Source organism: Bubalus bubalis, chromosome 2, assembly GCF_019923935.1.
Source record: "Bubalus bubalis isolate 160015118507 breed Murrah chromosome 2, NDDB_SH_1, whole genome shotgun sequence".
NCBI classification, from domain to species: domain Eukaryota; kingdom Metazoa; phylum Chordata; class Mammalia; order Artiodactyla; family Bovidae; genus Bubalus; species Bubalus bubalis.
The window spans coordinates 40,078,670-40,093,263 of record NC_059158.1 but is presented as its reverse complement, the minus strand read 5'-3'; the positions used below and the strand labels follow the sequence as shown (position 1 = coordinate 40,093,263).

The window sequence follows — 14,594 nt, the reverse complement described above, 5'->3', positions numbered from 1 at the left end:
TGTTCCTCTTAGAGCACTAACTGACCATGTCTTCGTGTTTGAGTTTATTCTAAACTGAGTGCTGAGACCATCTCAGTCATCTTTATTGCCCTCACAGAGCCTCTCTTGCTTAAATTTAATGTGTTGAATGAAGTGTACAACTAGATGCACAGTATTCCTCTAAACCTGCGGCTTGGCAGAAACTAACACAGGAGGGTGGTTTAAAAAAAAAAGTGGAAAGAGATAATATGAAAAAAGCCATTGAGCACCTAATAATGGCAACTGATTTTTCTGTAGCACTGTGTAGTACACAAGACTCTTCGCTTGAGTATGGTTATGTACTTTTGACTCTAGGAGGGTTGCAAATATTTCCTCCCCTTAACAGATGAGTAAAGGGAGTCTGGAACTTGCTCAGGCTCACTCCTCTAGAAAGAGGTGGAGCTAGAACTCAAGTCTAGTTATGTAAGTGTCTGAGGCAATCCTGTAATTTTTGCTTGTGATTTTTAATCAGGTAGGTTCTGCTTTCCGAAGAAACAGTATCTGAGGATACAAAATATATTGAAAGATGATCATTGAATTCTGGGCTTTCCTATTTCTGGCAATATATTAACCGGCGATTTCTTTTTTTTTCTTTCTGGCTATGCTGTGCAGAATGTGAAATCTTAGTCCCCTGACTAGGGATTGAGCCTGTGACTCCTGCAGTGGAAGCGTGGAGTCTTAACCCCTGGACCTCCAAGGAAGTCCCTACTAACCAGAGATTTAATTTGTAGTAGTTTGATTTATATTATCCAGTGCAATATGGATTTTCCCTGGTGGCTCAGATGGTAAAACGTCTGCCTGCAATGCAGATAGACCCGGCTTCAATCCCTGGGTCGGGAAGATCCCCTGGAGAAGGAAATGGCAACCTACTCCAGTATTCTTGGCCTGGAGAATCCCATGGACGGAGGAGCGTGGTCGTAAAGAGTCGGACAGGACTGAGTGACTTCATATACTGGATATGAAAGTTGCTGTTTATATTTCTTGTATTTTGAGACTTTGCACAATTTAAAAGTTACTCTTCTTAAAGTTATTTGTCCAAGTTAACAACTGCTAACAAAATCTCACCATTTAGTTTCGTACTAGACAGAGTATTATTGTATTACATAGAGCACTGTAGACACATGAAAAATGATTTGAGTGGCATTTTTTCAATTCTCTGTAGTATGGTGTGTAATTAGTACCATTCTGCATGCATAAGAGAGACGTTAATCTATTATATACAAAGGATGGTTTAGGGAATAGGTTGACAAACTGCTGCTCAGCTATATCTAGCCAAAGAACTAAAATCTTTTATAAGAATCACTTTATGTTTTATGCTTATTGCAAAGAGAATAGTATTTCTGTGAATATTATATGAAATTCAAATTTCAGTGTCCATAAATAGTTTCATTGGAACAGTCACCCTCATTCATTTACTTAACTGTTGACAGCTGCTTTCAAGCTCCACTGGCAGAATTGGGTAGTTGTGACAGAGACCATGTGGTCTGACAGACCTAAAATATTTACAGAAAAGGTTTGCCAGCCTGTGCCTTAGGGCATTAGTGCTTAATTCTGTCTTGGGGAACCTCAGTTGAGAAAGGGTAAGCTTAGGAATGAAGACACCTGTTCGACTGCTGCAGTATTTAAGAGTATTTGTATTTAAGAGGAGGAGTATGTGTATCACAGCTGTTTTGAGAATTTGATCCTTTTTTTGCACTGGAGTGATATCCTTTGTCCCTTGGCTCTGACAATTACAGCCTGGATTGGGCACCCAGGTTTTATTTTGTTCTAATGTGCTGAGTTTGACTTATCCATTGTATTTGACACTTTGAAAAGCAGTTTTTTTAATGACTTACATTGAGATTTGCTTTTGAGAAGCTACTAATTGGCAGTTCCAAACTGGACAGATTGAGGCCAGGTAAAGCCTGTAGGTGCCTGTCAGGCAGCAGTGAAGTTAAAAATCACCTGCTGTCAACACTAGGGAATTTTCCTATCATTTTCATTTTTTGAGTAAATGAAGGATCGTTAGATTTCTGAAGTTGCAGCACTGAATGGGGAAACTGGGTAGTTTGCCTCTGTGGAGTTCCCTTTGTTTCTGTAGCCTAATCATGAACTACTCTCTGCTATCTTCTTTCTGACTTTGGTTAGAAATCATTTTTCGGGTAAGTTTTTAATTAGGAAATGCAGAAATAGAACTGCTTGAGTTGTCATAACTTGAACTCGCTGTGGAACTTTTAAACTGGAGAGGGTGCCAATGAAGACTTATTTGAAAAAATAGGGGAGGGATATGTTTCCTGCCTAAATTAATGCTGTTGGTTTTGAATTATATGAAGCTGAAGACAGTTATAGACGGGGCTAATAAGGACTATTGAGGAGAAAGCTATCGACTTCTTCCTTTAAACTTCTATTTTGTATGGAACTTTCATTAACTTACATCTAATTTTGACAAGTGAGGTTCTTCAACGTCATCTTTTCCTGTAAAAGTAGATCTTTAAATAAAAAATCAACTCCAAAGTTTGACAGAAATCTTAAAACATATCAGTGAATACTGTTTTATTATTCAGGTGCTATGCTGCGCTTCGACGCTCAGTCGTGCCTGACTCTTTGCAGCCTCATGGACGGTAGCCTTCCAGGCTTCTCTGCCCGTGGGGATTGTCCAGGCAAGAATATTGGAGGATGTTGCCATGGCCTCCTCCAGGGGATCTTCCTGACCCAAGGGAGACCCTTGGTGTCTCAGACCCTTCCTGACCCTGGTCTCCTGCATTGCAGGCAGATTCTTGGCCATCTGAGCTGCCAGGGGAGCCCGGTCGTTCTGTGACTTGAACAGGAAAGCGCTGACAAGTGCTGTGAACAGGGTTTGAACCTGCTTGGGGAGACCCCGTGGGATCTTGAGTCCAAGGCCTTAACCACTTGACCATCACAGCTCTGTGTGCACGTTGCCTAATCAAGATTACTTTGGTTATAAGAAACAAGTGCATTAACACGATTTTAGTAAGGGGGAAGTTTATTTTAAGGCCATTCATTCAGTTCATTCAGTAAACATTTATTGAGTCAGATAGTCTGTGTCAGGCACTGTTCTAGATATTCAAGAATACAGGGAAATCTCAACATTAATCAGAGAGCAAGCACCATTGTGTACCTAATAAACCTAGATTCAAGGAGGTGCTGAGGATCTTAATGGTAGGTTGTATCAGTCACATGAAAGACTTGTTGAAATGCAGACGAAGAATTTGCATTTCTGACAAGTTCCCTGGTGATGTGCATGCTGATGTTCCTCTGGGGACCACACTTTGAGAACTTTAATAAGTTCTTAGAGGGATTATCTAATTGATTCACCTCTGACAACATATGAATGTTGTCTAATTCCCTTTTGCCATCTTGGGTGTCTGATATCCATCCTTCATCTAAACAGGAATTTTTCTGGAGGGCAGTTACTCTTGAAGGACACGATGGCAGATACAGGCTGTGAACCGTGTCCAGTGAAATACAGAACGAACTGGCGGGTTGTGTGTTACAGTCATCTGTTCTTCTCCTTTTTCCTACCTGTCCATTCTTAGTCTTTGTTAAACTTGTGATTTTCTTTACAGAGTCTGAGTCAGTTTTGGAAGTTCTTTTGAAAGGGAGAGTGTATGATGTTCCAGCTTTTACCCTTTTCTCTCTTGAGGTTGAACACAAAGAGAAACACATGTTAACTTCTCCCTTTTTGTCCAGAAGAGTCAGAACTTCACAGCCAGGAGGATTTTGGGGGGGTGGGTAATGGTGGTAGTGGGGTGAATTTTTTTTTAACTTTTTGGAAAAAGTTGGAGACTTTCAAGCTATTGAAGTATGTAGTACAGATCTGAAATAGGATTGGGGTAGTAGGAAGTAGATAAGATAGAGTAGAAGAAACACAAAGAGACGAAAAATGTGTTAATGGAAAAGAAACTTTAAGAATTAATGTCCTTGTAATTTTCCTGAAAAAACAGATGCTATAAAGACTGTCACGGCAGAGGTGAAACACAGTGCTGAAATAAAACAGCCGCACAGTGGACCAGAACGTCCAGGAAGAAGCCATTTGTGGCCTGAATGTGAATTATTTTAGGGTGATTGGAAAGGTTTTAGATAGGGAAATAAAGGTACCCAGTGAAGATTGTACGCAGGGGTAGTTTTGCCAGGAATTTAAAAAAAAGAGGAAAAGTCATTTCTTAGACTGGTTCTTTCCAAAGTGCTATTACTGTGTTATTCAATCTTCACAAATAAATTGGATGTGTCTTATTTCTCCCCTTTTCACTGAGGGTGAAATTTAGTAGAGATTTAACTTGCTTAAATAAAACCTAGGTTACTGAGTTCAATGAGTCTAGACTTTAAAACCCAAATCTTACTTGTTATCTTTTTCCTTGGAAATGAGGTTCTTTTACTGTTTTCCCAGTCTTAGTTATACCTATGTAGCCAGAAGCCAGAGTCATCTTTGACCTTTATACCTCCTCCATTATTCACCAAACTGATCTTCTGCCTATATCTTATATTTTTCTCTCCCTCTTTACCATCACTGCCACAGCAGGTCAGGCAGCCTCTGCCTCCTGTTTGGCCTGTTGTGTTTAAATGGAACTTCTTACTGGGTTCTGGGCTTTCTCTCATTCCATTAATTTATGATCTTTGGAAAACAGACCTGTTAATATCATTTACGCACCAAAAGAACAGGATGAATGCTTACTCTTTGAGATGAAATTCAGAAACTCTGTAGTCTGACTTCAGACTATACTGTTTTACCTAACCACCTAATTTTATCCCCATATACTTTGCATAGGAGAAGGCAATGGCACCCACTCCAGTACTCTTGCCTGGAAAATCCCATGGACGGAGGAGCCTGGTAGGCTGCAGTCCATGGGGTCACTAAGAGTCAGACACGACTGAGCGACTTCACTTTCACTTTTCACTTTCATGCTTTGGAGAAGGAAATGGCAACCCACTCCAGTGTTCTTGCTTGGAGAATCCCAGGGACAGGGGAGCCTTGTGGGCTGCTGTCTATGGGGTCGCACAGAGTCAGACACGACTGAAACGACTTAGCAGCAGCATACTTTACATAAGCCACATAAAACTAATTGTTCCTTACTTATAATAATCTCTGATCTCAAAGTGTTGTAGTATAGTTATAAATGGATTTCATAATAACCCTGAATCTTAAAATAGAGTTAAAATTTTATTTGGTATTTTTATATTTTTGCTTAAGAGGGCAAGGCAGTATATAAAATAAAGATAACTGTCCAAGACAGTTAAAACTGGGGGCATGGGGAACCACAACTTGGTACTTATAAGGATAGGTTTTCAGCTGTTAGGAAAAATTGGCTTCTTAGACTCCTCAGGTACTCAGGGATCTGACCAGTTAATGTTTTACCGTAGTTGCCTGGTTCCTGCTTTGGTTCCTTTTGTAGCTTAATATATTTTTTGCTTTGTTTGGGACTTGTTGGTTAAACATGAATTCTTTAAAGCAATACAGAAACAAGAGAAAAGATTATAGCATATATAGTATGTGTTACATCTAAAATGTCCAGTTTAGGCATCAAAAATAATTTTGTGATAACTTCTAAAGAATCATTAGAAATATTTCTGAGCATTCCTTAAGAAGATCGCAAGCCCAATTTAACATGCTTCTTAATTTATCTTCTGCTGCTGCTAAGTCGCTTCAGTCGTGTCTGACTCTGTGTGACCCCATAGACGGCAGCCCACCAGGCTCCCCTGTCCCTGGGATTCTCCAGGCGAGAACACTGGAGTGGGTTGCCATGTCCTTCTCCAATGTATGAAAGTGAAAAGAGAAAGTGAAATCGCTGAGTCTTGTCCGACTCTTAGCGACCCCATGGACTGCGGCCCACCAGGCTTCTCCGTCCATGGGATTTTCCAGGCAAGAGTGCTGGAGTGGGATGCCGTTGCCTTCTCCATGACTTATCTTCTAGCTCTTGACAAAAGCAGAATCAGGCTATGTGACCTTAGCAAGTTATGTGACTTCCCTGAGACTCAGTTTCCTTATCTCATAAAAGGGCTTAGACTAGGTAAGTGGTTCTTCACGGGTGGTGGGGAGGTTGAATTTGTCCCCTGGAGGACATGTGACAGTGTCTGGAGATATTTTTAGTTGTTATCACTTAGTGGAGAAGAGGTGCTAATGACATCAAATGGGTAGAAGCCAAGAATACCGCTAAACATCCTACAGTATATAGGACACTCTGCAAAGCAAAGGATTGCCTGGAAGGGGTCCCGTTTTGGTCTGTTCAGTTCTGTACTGTACTGTTTGCTTGAGATCATCTTTTCAAATTGGTCCCATATACCTCCAGATCAAAACCACACTCCTTTCCTTTTTTAACCCAGTGTGGTATCTTTATTACCTCACGGACCTATCTTGCTTTCCAAACTCCTTGCCTTCTCATTTTCTCTCTGCCTGGAATGTCTTTCTGCCTCCTGCTTGTCATATAAGGTTGATCCATGAATAACATGGGTTTGAATTGCTCAGGTCTGTTTATATGTGGATTTTTTTTTTCAGTAGTAAATAAATACTACAGTATTACATAAACTCTGGTTGATTGAATCTGCAGATGCAGATGACTGACTATAAGTTATATATAGATTTTTGATGGCATGAAGAGTTCGTGCCCCTGACCCCATATTGTTCCAGGGTCAGCTGCAGGTATACCGTCTCTAAAGATATAATTTTTGTATTCCCTTAACATTTGGTGTTAATTTAAACTAAGTCATAGTTCTTTAATTTCACATGTTCTTTGTGTACTGTATTTCTAAACTTTTAAGTTTCTCAGAGGGTGTCCTCTCTCTGCTTTTAATCTTTTCTCCACTGTAGATATCTTTGATGATTTGTTTCTTTTCAAACCCTGGTGGGCTTAGGGAAAAAAAGAGTAAAAGAGTTGTGAGAAGTTGATTGTGATTGGTGCACTTTTAGGTCATAATGTTTGTTTTGGTGTGGTCTGAATATTTCACTTCATTTTATGTGATCAGAAATGCTCCGGCTTAGAATTAAGGGATTTAGTGTGAGTTGGTTCATTCATATCACTCTAAATTTAACACCTGAAAGTGAGGCTTACATTGGTAAGATCGGTGTGAAGAGGGGACTGGGTAAGGTTGCATGATGGGAGACCAGGCTTGAGGTGGAGTTCCATAACAGGTGGGCACAGGGGTCACATGAGAGCAGGGATGGGGGAGGGGGCACAAGCTAAAGGGCCATCTAAAGATAACAGGGCAAGCTGCCTGTTTAAAAAATGTGCCGAGGAGTGTTCCTGAGCGTCAAAAAAGCTGGATTTTTTAAAACTTCTGTTTCTTGCTATTGTATAGCTTGACCCTGGATTTTGATACCTAGGTCAGTAATCCTGTCACTGCTGCTGCTAAGTCGCTTCAGTCGTGTCCGACTCTGTGCGACCCCATAGACGGCAGCCCACCAGGCTCCCCTGTCCCTGGGATTCTCCAGGCAAGAACACTGGAGTGGGTTGCCATTTCCTTCTCCAATGCATGAAAATGAAAAGTGAAAGTGAAGTTGCTCAGTCGTGTCCGACTCTTAGTGACCCCATGGACTGCAGCCCACCAGGCTCCTCCGCCCATGAGATTTTCTAGTCAAGAGTTCTGGAGTGGGGTGCATCGCCTTCTCCAATCTATTACTAGAATTCAGTAATAATATGGTTAAATAATCTTTCTGGGATAATCTAGGAGCTTTAACCATACTTACAACTTTGCTTTTAAGGGAAAGTGAGGAGTTCTGAGTTCCAAACATTTGTTTTGTATGCCAGAAGGGAACTTATGGTATATAAAATTTGCTTAAACAGTACATTTTATAAGTCTGTTTTGTTTCCAAGTTTTTGCTTGTGAGCAGTGTCATATATACAAGAAGTAGGAAGAAAACACTAAAACCTCTAAGACTCTAAACTGTATTGTTAGAAACTTGGATAAGTAAGTAGATTGCGTGAAAATTCCTGCCAAAATAAATTACTGAGGGGAAAAACAAATCTTATAATGTCTATTGTATTTTTGATTACAAAAGTAATATATGTTCAGGATAGAAAATTCAAACACACAAAAATAAGGCTTTTATCTTGCTTTGCCATTTATGGTGGCCTAACCCCCACTATAAGTCCACCAGACGGAGAAATCAACATGCAAAATGTTTTTCTGAATGTGCCATCTTTAGGGGAGACATAAGTTCAGGTAAAAAGCGCATATGTTGATTTAATTTAAAAATATAATGGAGGGACATATTAGGGCATGATTATATTAGGTTGGTGCAAACATAATTGTGGTTTTGGACCGTGAATTTTAAATCATTATGACTAGGCTCAAACACACCTTTATTCATCAAAATAGGAATCATTGCAATCAACACATTTTTTGCCAATGAGAAATAAGTTTGTTTATTCTGTAGCATAAAAATCCATGTTTTGAGGTTCACCGAACTCTTGGAAAGCATTTTCTGCCTCCTCCTGGTTGTGGAAGCGTTTTACCTACAAAAGTTGTTGAAATGCTTAAAGAAGTGGTAGTCTGTTGGTCATGTGAATGTGGTGGATGAGGCAAAACTTGGTAGCCCAGTCCTTTCAGCTTTGGAAGTGTTGGTTTTATGATGTGTAGTCGAGCATTGTCATGGAGACTTGGGCCCGTTCTGTTGACCAATGCTAACTGCAGGTGGTGTAGTTTTTGGTGCATCTCATTGATTTGCTGAGCCTACTTCTCAGATGTAATGGTTGCGTCAGGATGCAGAAAGCTGTAGTGTATCAGACAGGCAGCAGACCACTAAACAGTGACCTTGCCCTTTATTTGGTGGAAGTTTGGCTTTGGGAAGTGCTTTGGAGCTGCTTCTCAGTCCAACCACTGAGCTGGTTTTTGCCAGTTGTATAAAGTCAACTTTTTATCATACATCACAGTCGTATCAAGAAGTGGTTCATTATTGTTGTGTAGAATTAGAGAAGATGACACTTAAGAATGATGATTTTTTCGGTCAGCTCATGAGGCACCCCGGAGAAGGCGATGGCACCCCACTCCAGTACTCTTGCCTGGAAAATCCCATGGATGGAGGAGCCTGGTGGGCTGCAGTCCATGGGGTCGCGAAGAGTCGGGCACAACTGAGCGACTTCACTTTGACTTTTCACTTTCATGCATTGGAGAAGGAAATGGCAACCCACTCCAGTGTTCTTGCCTGGAGAATCCCAGGGACGGGGGAGCCTGGGGGGCTTCCGTCTGTGGGGTCACACAGAGTCGGACACGACTGAAGTGACTTAGCAGCAGCAGTAGCATGAGGCATCCACGTATTGAGCTTTTTCATCTTTCCAATTTGTTTCAAATGCCAAATGAGTGTAGAATAGTCTACGTTGAGTTCTTCAGCAGCTTCTCGTGTAGTTTTAAGAGGGTCAGCTTCGACAATTGCTCTCAATCAGTCATTGCAAGCTTGTAATGGCCGGCTGCCATGCTCCTCATCTTCAAGGCTCTCGTCTCCTTGGCAGAACTTCTTGAACCACCACTGTACTGTACCTTCGTTAGCAGTTTCTGGGCCAAACATGTCTTTGTAGCGAGTTGTCTCTGCTGCTTTATGACCCATTTTGAACTTGAATTAAAAAAAACTGCTGGAATTTGCTTTTTGTCTAACATCATTTCCATAGACTAAAATAAATATAAACAGCAAGTAATAAGTCAATAACAAAAAATAAAACAAGAAATGCTTATTAAAATGATGTATAACATAACCATATTTAAGAATGTATTCCAGTATCAAACAGCAAAGTTCAACAATTCAAAACCTCAGTTACTTTTGTACCAACCTAATATAGTAGTTAATAGAGGATTCTGGAATCAACTTTTCTGTTACAATCCTGACTGATCTTGGGCAATGTCTGTGTTCTCATGTATAAAATACAGGTATTGCTAATATTAATAATGAGACTTCATAGATTAAGCTTAAATTACAAAAAATTTTATTTCTTATTTCTCCTTTTCACTTGTGAGGAATGGGCTGGCTTAAAATTGTACTAATTATGGTTGTTTGTGCTGATCTGAAGCTTCTGCAGTTCTATATGTTTTGGTCCAAAAAAGCTAAAACCAATAAATTTAGTAATAAGAGCAGTTTAGAAGGCAAGCTGTTAGAAGTTTGAGGTTCACGAGAGAGATACAATAATTCTTTGGTGAGGCATTTAGGATCTTGATTGTGATGTGAATGCTTATTCTTTATTCCAAGTTTTTGGTAATCCTCTCTGATATCAACTTTTTCTTATACCTGTTGTCTGTATGTCTTGTTTGGAAAAATGTACTCAGTTCCTCTACTCATTTTTTAGTTGGATTGTTTGCTTTTTTGCTGTTATGAGTTCTTTATATGTTTTAGATATTAAGCCTTATTAGATACATGATTTGTAAACGTTTTCTCCCATTTGTACGTTGCCTTTTCAATCTATTGGCTGTGCAGATGTTTTTAATTTACGTCCTACTTGTTTAATGTTTTGCTTTTGGTGTCAGATCCAACACATCGTTGTCAAAGCTGATGTGGAGCTTACTCACTGTGTTTTCTTCTTGGAGTTATATGGTTTCAAGTTCTGTGTTGGGAGTTGTTAATCCATCTTGAGTTGGTTTTCTGCACCTGTTAATATGATCATACGGTTTTTAATCTTTCATTTTGTTGTTTTGTGTCACACTGATTGAGGAGTGGGTATTGAAACATCCTTGCATCCTTGGACTAAATCCCACTTAATTGTGTATGATCCTTTTAATAATAGTGTTGAATTTGATTTGCTAATTTTTTTTTTTAAAGAATTTTTGCATCTATGGTCATTAGGGATAGTGGTTTATAGTTCTCTTGTACTCTTCTTGCCTGGTTTTGTTATCAGGTGATGCTGGCTTTATAAAAAGAATTTAGAAGTATTCCCTCCACTTCTTTTATTTTGGAAGGGTTTGAGAAGGATTGGTATTAATTCTTTTGAAGATGTTTGGTAGAATTCACAAGTGAAGCCATCTGTGCCTGGACTTTTGTTTGTTGGGAGGATTTTGATTACTGATGCTGCAGTCCATGGGGTTGCAAAGAGTCGGATGCGACTGAGCAACTGAATAGTTTTTTTTTTTTTTTTTTTTACCACTAATTGGTTTGTTCAGCCTTTTCTGTCTTCATGACTCATTTTGTTAGGTTGTGTGTTTCTAAGAATTTATTTTTTCTAGTTGTCCAGTGTGTTGGCATATAATTGTTCATGTATCTATTACTAAAAAATATTTTTGTGTCTATGGAAGCAGGTTAACCACATTTCCAATACCATGTTCTAGCCCTTGCTTTAGAAAGACATCATGTTGTGATGCAAAGAGTTATGCCTTAGGAGCGAGAAAGTCCTAAGTTTACATCTTTTCCCCACCACTTGTTAGCTTTGTAAGACAGACTCTTTCTACATCTTAATTTTTTTCATTGTAAAGTAAGCATATTTCCTGCATTTCAGAAAGGTTGTGTTAGGGATCAAATATGATAACATATATGGAAGTACTTTTTAAGTAGAACAGAGAAAATTTAGGTATTACATTTTGTATACATTATTTGTATTGTAACACAATATTGTATTACAGTATTACATTTTGTCTGTCTCAGTCCTTTTTTAAAAATTAAAAAAATATTTTATTGTTAATTTTTTGGCTGTGTGGGGTCTTTGTTGCTGTACAGACTTCTCTCATTGCAGCGTGTGGTCTTCTCACTGTGGTGGGCTCTCTTGTCATGTAGCACGCACCCTCGAGCGTGTGGGCTCTGTTGTTTCAGCTCCTGGGCTCTTGAACACGGGCTCAGTAGTTGTGCATGGGCTTAGTTGCTCTGGGGCATGAGGGATCCTCCCAGATCAGGGATGTCTCCTGCATTGGCAGACGGATTCTTTACCACTGAGCCACCAGGGAAGCCCTGTCTCAGCCCTTTTTAATAAAGACAATCATGACTCACTTTTGTCTAGAGCAGCTTTTATCTGAGTAGTCTGTGTTTGGCAATTTGAACTTAACTTTCAGTGTTTCCTCTTGTTGATCCTCTTGTTGTAAGTTCTTCTGCATATCGTTTGTAACTCTGTTCATCTAATTGTCAACAGATACTGTGATGCTCCTTAAACTGCATCTCAGAAATATATAATCTAGGGCCCTAGCTATTTTCTGATGAATCTTATGGTCACAGACTAAAGATGAGGTTTGCTTTTGGGGAGGGTCCCAAAAGATGAAGCTTTGGGATGAACAGCAGATGAAGACTAAATTGATAAATGGTCACTGAGATTATGTACAGTCCATGGGGTCGCAAAGAGTCGGACACGACTGAGCGACTTTCACTGCTGGGATTATGAGACTGGCCTTGTACTTCAGTCAGTTTGGGTCATGTTTCAGAAAGTAGCAACTTTTCTCCACTGTCATTTGACTTTTGATTAATACTGATTTTTCTGGCTTCAAAAAGATATGTGTTTACATTTTATTTGTTTGGAATGTACCTCTATATCCCAAAAGAAGTTGAGGTAAGTAGTGACAGTTTTATGGAGTATTTCCATTTATATGATGTGAAAATAATATTATAAAATATTATAAATACATGGGCACTGGTGACTCTTGTGATTAATATTCAGAAGTTTAATTAGATTTTCCACAGTTTAAAAATTTGTTAGCCTTATTGTTTGACTAGTTAATGAGCTTCCTCTTCCCCTGCTGGCTGACTCTTTAGAAATACAATGAATTAGGGGAAAACAGAATGCTAATTCTGAGCTGAGAATATCTGTTAAATTTTATACTCTTTGTAGAAGTGGCTAATGTTAGAGGTATCATTTGGGTAAGGAATTGATTGCATTATGTCTTTCCTTGTTTGTAACTTGTTTCCAGTGTTAATGCTCAGGGGGATACTCATTTAGCATTTCTTCTAAAAAGGTAGACTAGATTTCAGTTATAGCATGTGTAATAAATTTTCTTTTTTGTGTTCTCAAAAGCCACCTCAGCTACCTTTTCTGACCAGAACAACTTTTGGTTTGTGTGCCTTTAATTGGTTGTTTATTTATATGGCATTTATTTACTGAATATTGCTTAGTATCTATTAAAGCCCCAGTAGGCGTTGAGGTGAACATAAGATGAGATGATACTCCATGAAAGCTTGGAGCTTTTTCTCTGCTTGAGATCTATACTGTATGCCTTTGAAATATTAAAATCTGGAGCAGTGTCTCATTAAATAGAATGATGAATGCTATTAGGTATTAAATACATTTGAATATTAAAGATTAGGAAGGCCATTGTTGTGTTAAAGATAAGGCAGGCATCAGAATGACTTAAAAGATTCTGAAGAATGGATATAGTTCAGATAGCAGAAGTGGGGATGTGAAGGACAGGCCTTCCATGACAAGAGGCTTGAGTAGGATGTTAGCGTGATATATTTAGCGTACAGTGGAAGGCACCACCCCAGCATCTTTACACTTTCAGTTGATTTAATCCTTAGGTTAATCCTCTGATGTAGTATGATTCTGTATTTCACAGAAAGAAGTAAGAAAGACTTACAGGGGTTAAAACTATTGTTAACATCTCCATTTACAAGTCATGAAAGTGCTAGGTTTTTATTCTGCATATGTCTGGGTGCAGATAAAAACCTGTTCTCCTCTGGCTATAACTAAAGAGAGAGCTGGATAAGGGCCATGGAGCCTAGGTATTATGTGTGATTTTCACATTCCAGAATTTACTTACAAATACTTCTTAGTAGGCATTAACTATGGATAACGAGCTTTATTTTAAAATTTCACTGTTTTTAGTGCTTGGTAAAATTTTGACCTGTTGGTAGTAGGGATAGAAAATATGTTCCGTGTGTTCTGCTCTGCACACATGGTCTTTCCCCACCAGGGGGTTGGTAGAAATGGGAAAATTGAAACATGGCACTGCTTCCTGTTTAGTCTGGATCTGGTCTCAGTATTGTTTTTTAAAAACGCACTCAAGAAGGAAATGACATAAGAAAATTTTGTGAGTTAAATTTTATTCTTTAAGTTATACTTTGTCTTTTTAACAGTGATCTGTTTGGTGTTATTGTTGAAAAGCTTTAGTTTTCACAGATTTTCCATCTGGTTTAACCAAATTGATTTGTCAAACATATTTTCAAATGGTTACTCATGGCTTTGATTATAAAAACTGCCTCACTCTAAGGCTAGGCATCCACCTATTTTGCAAGACAAGCCAGACAGTTCCATACAAGTGGCCTTTGGACCATTTGTTGACGTCCGTCAGGTCAAATTGTTTTTGTCCAAAATGGGTGGATGGATTGGGTTGATAGCATACACTAAGCTGCTTGAGTGTGGGGCATTCTCATATCATTGAGGACTTAGAGACATTTATTCTTTCCCAAAAGGTCGTTTAAGGGTAAAGGTTTTATCAAGTTTATATGGCTGATGAAGCATACCATGATTAATTAAGATTAGTGACAACTTTGAAGCTGTTTTTGAATTTAAATAAAAAATTAAATAGAACTTTTGCTTTGAGGCCTGACTCTATCTACATAAAGGGAAATTGCCTTTATGCTGCTGCTGCTGCTAAAGTGAATGCAAATGGTTGCATTCACTTATATAGGCAATTTCTCTTTATGTTCTTACCAGATAACTTTCTCCATAATTGCACACTTATCTGGGGAT

The 14,594-nt window shown here is 38.9% G+C and overlaps 1 protein-coding gene and 1 non-coding gene across 5 annotated transcripts in view; one reads left to right on the top strand and one right to left on the bottom strand.

The window, feature by feature from the left end:
• Nucleotides 1-14,594, top strand: part of ZFAND3 (zinc finger AN1-type containing 3) — a 327,210-nt gene that overhangs the window by 28,664 nt on the left and 283,952 nt on the right. The window lies entirely within an intron of this gene.
• On the bottom strand, nt 2,840-2,921 carry TRNAL-CAA. The gene has a single exon. It is a non-coding gene; the product is annotated as a tRNA-Leu (tRNA).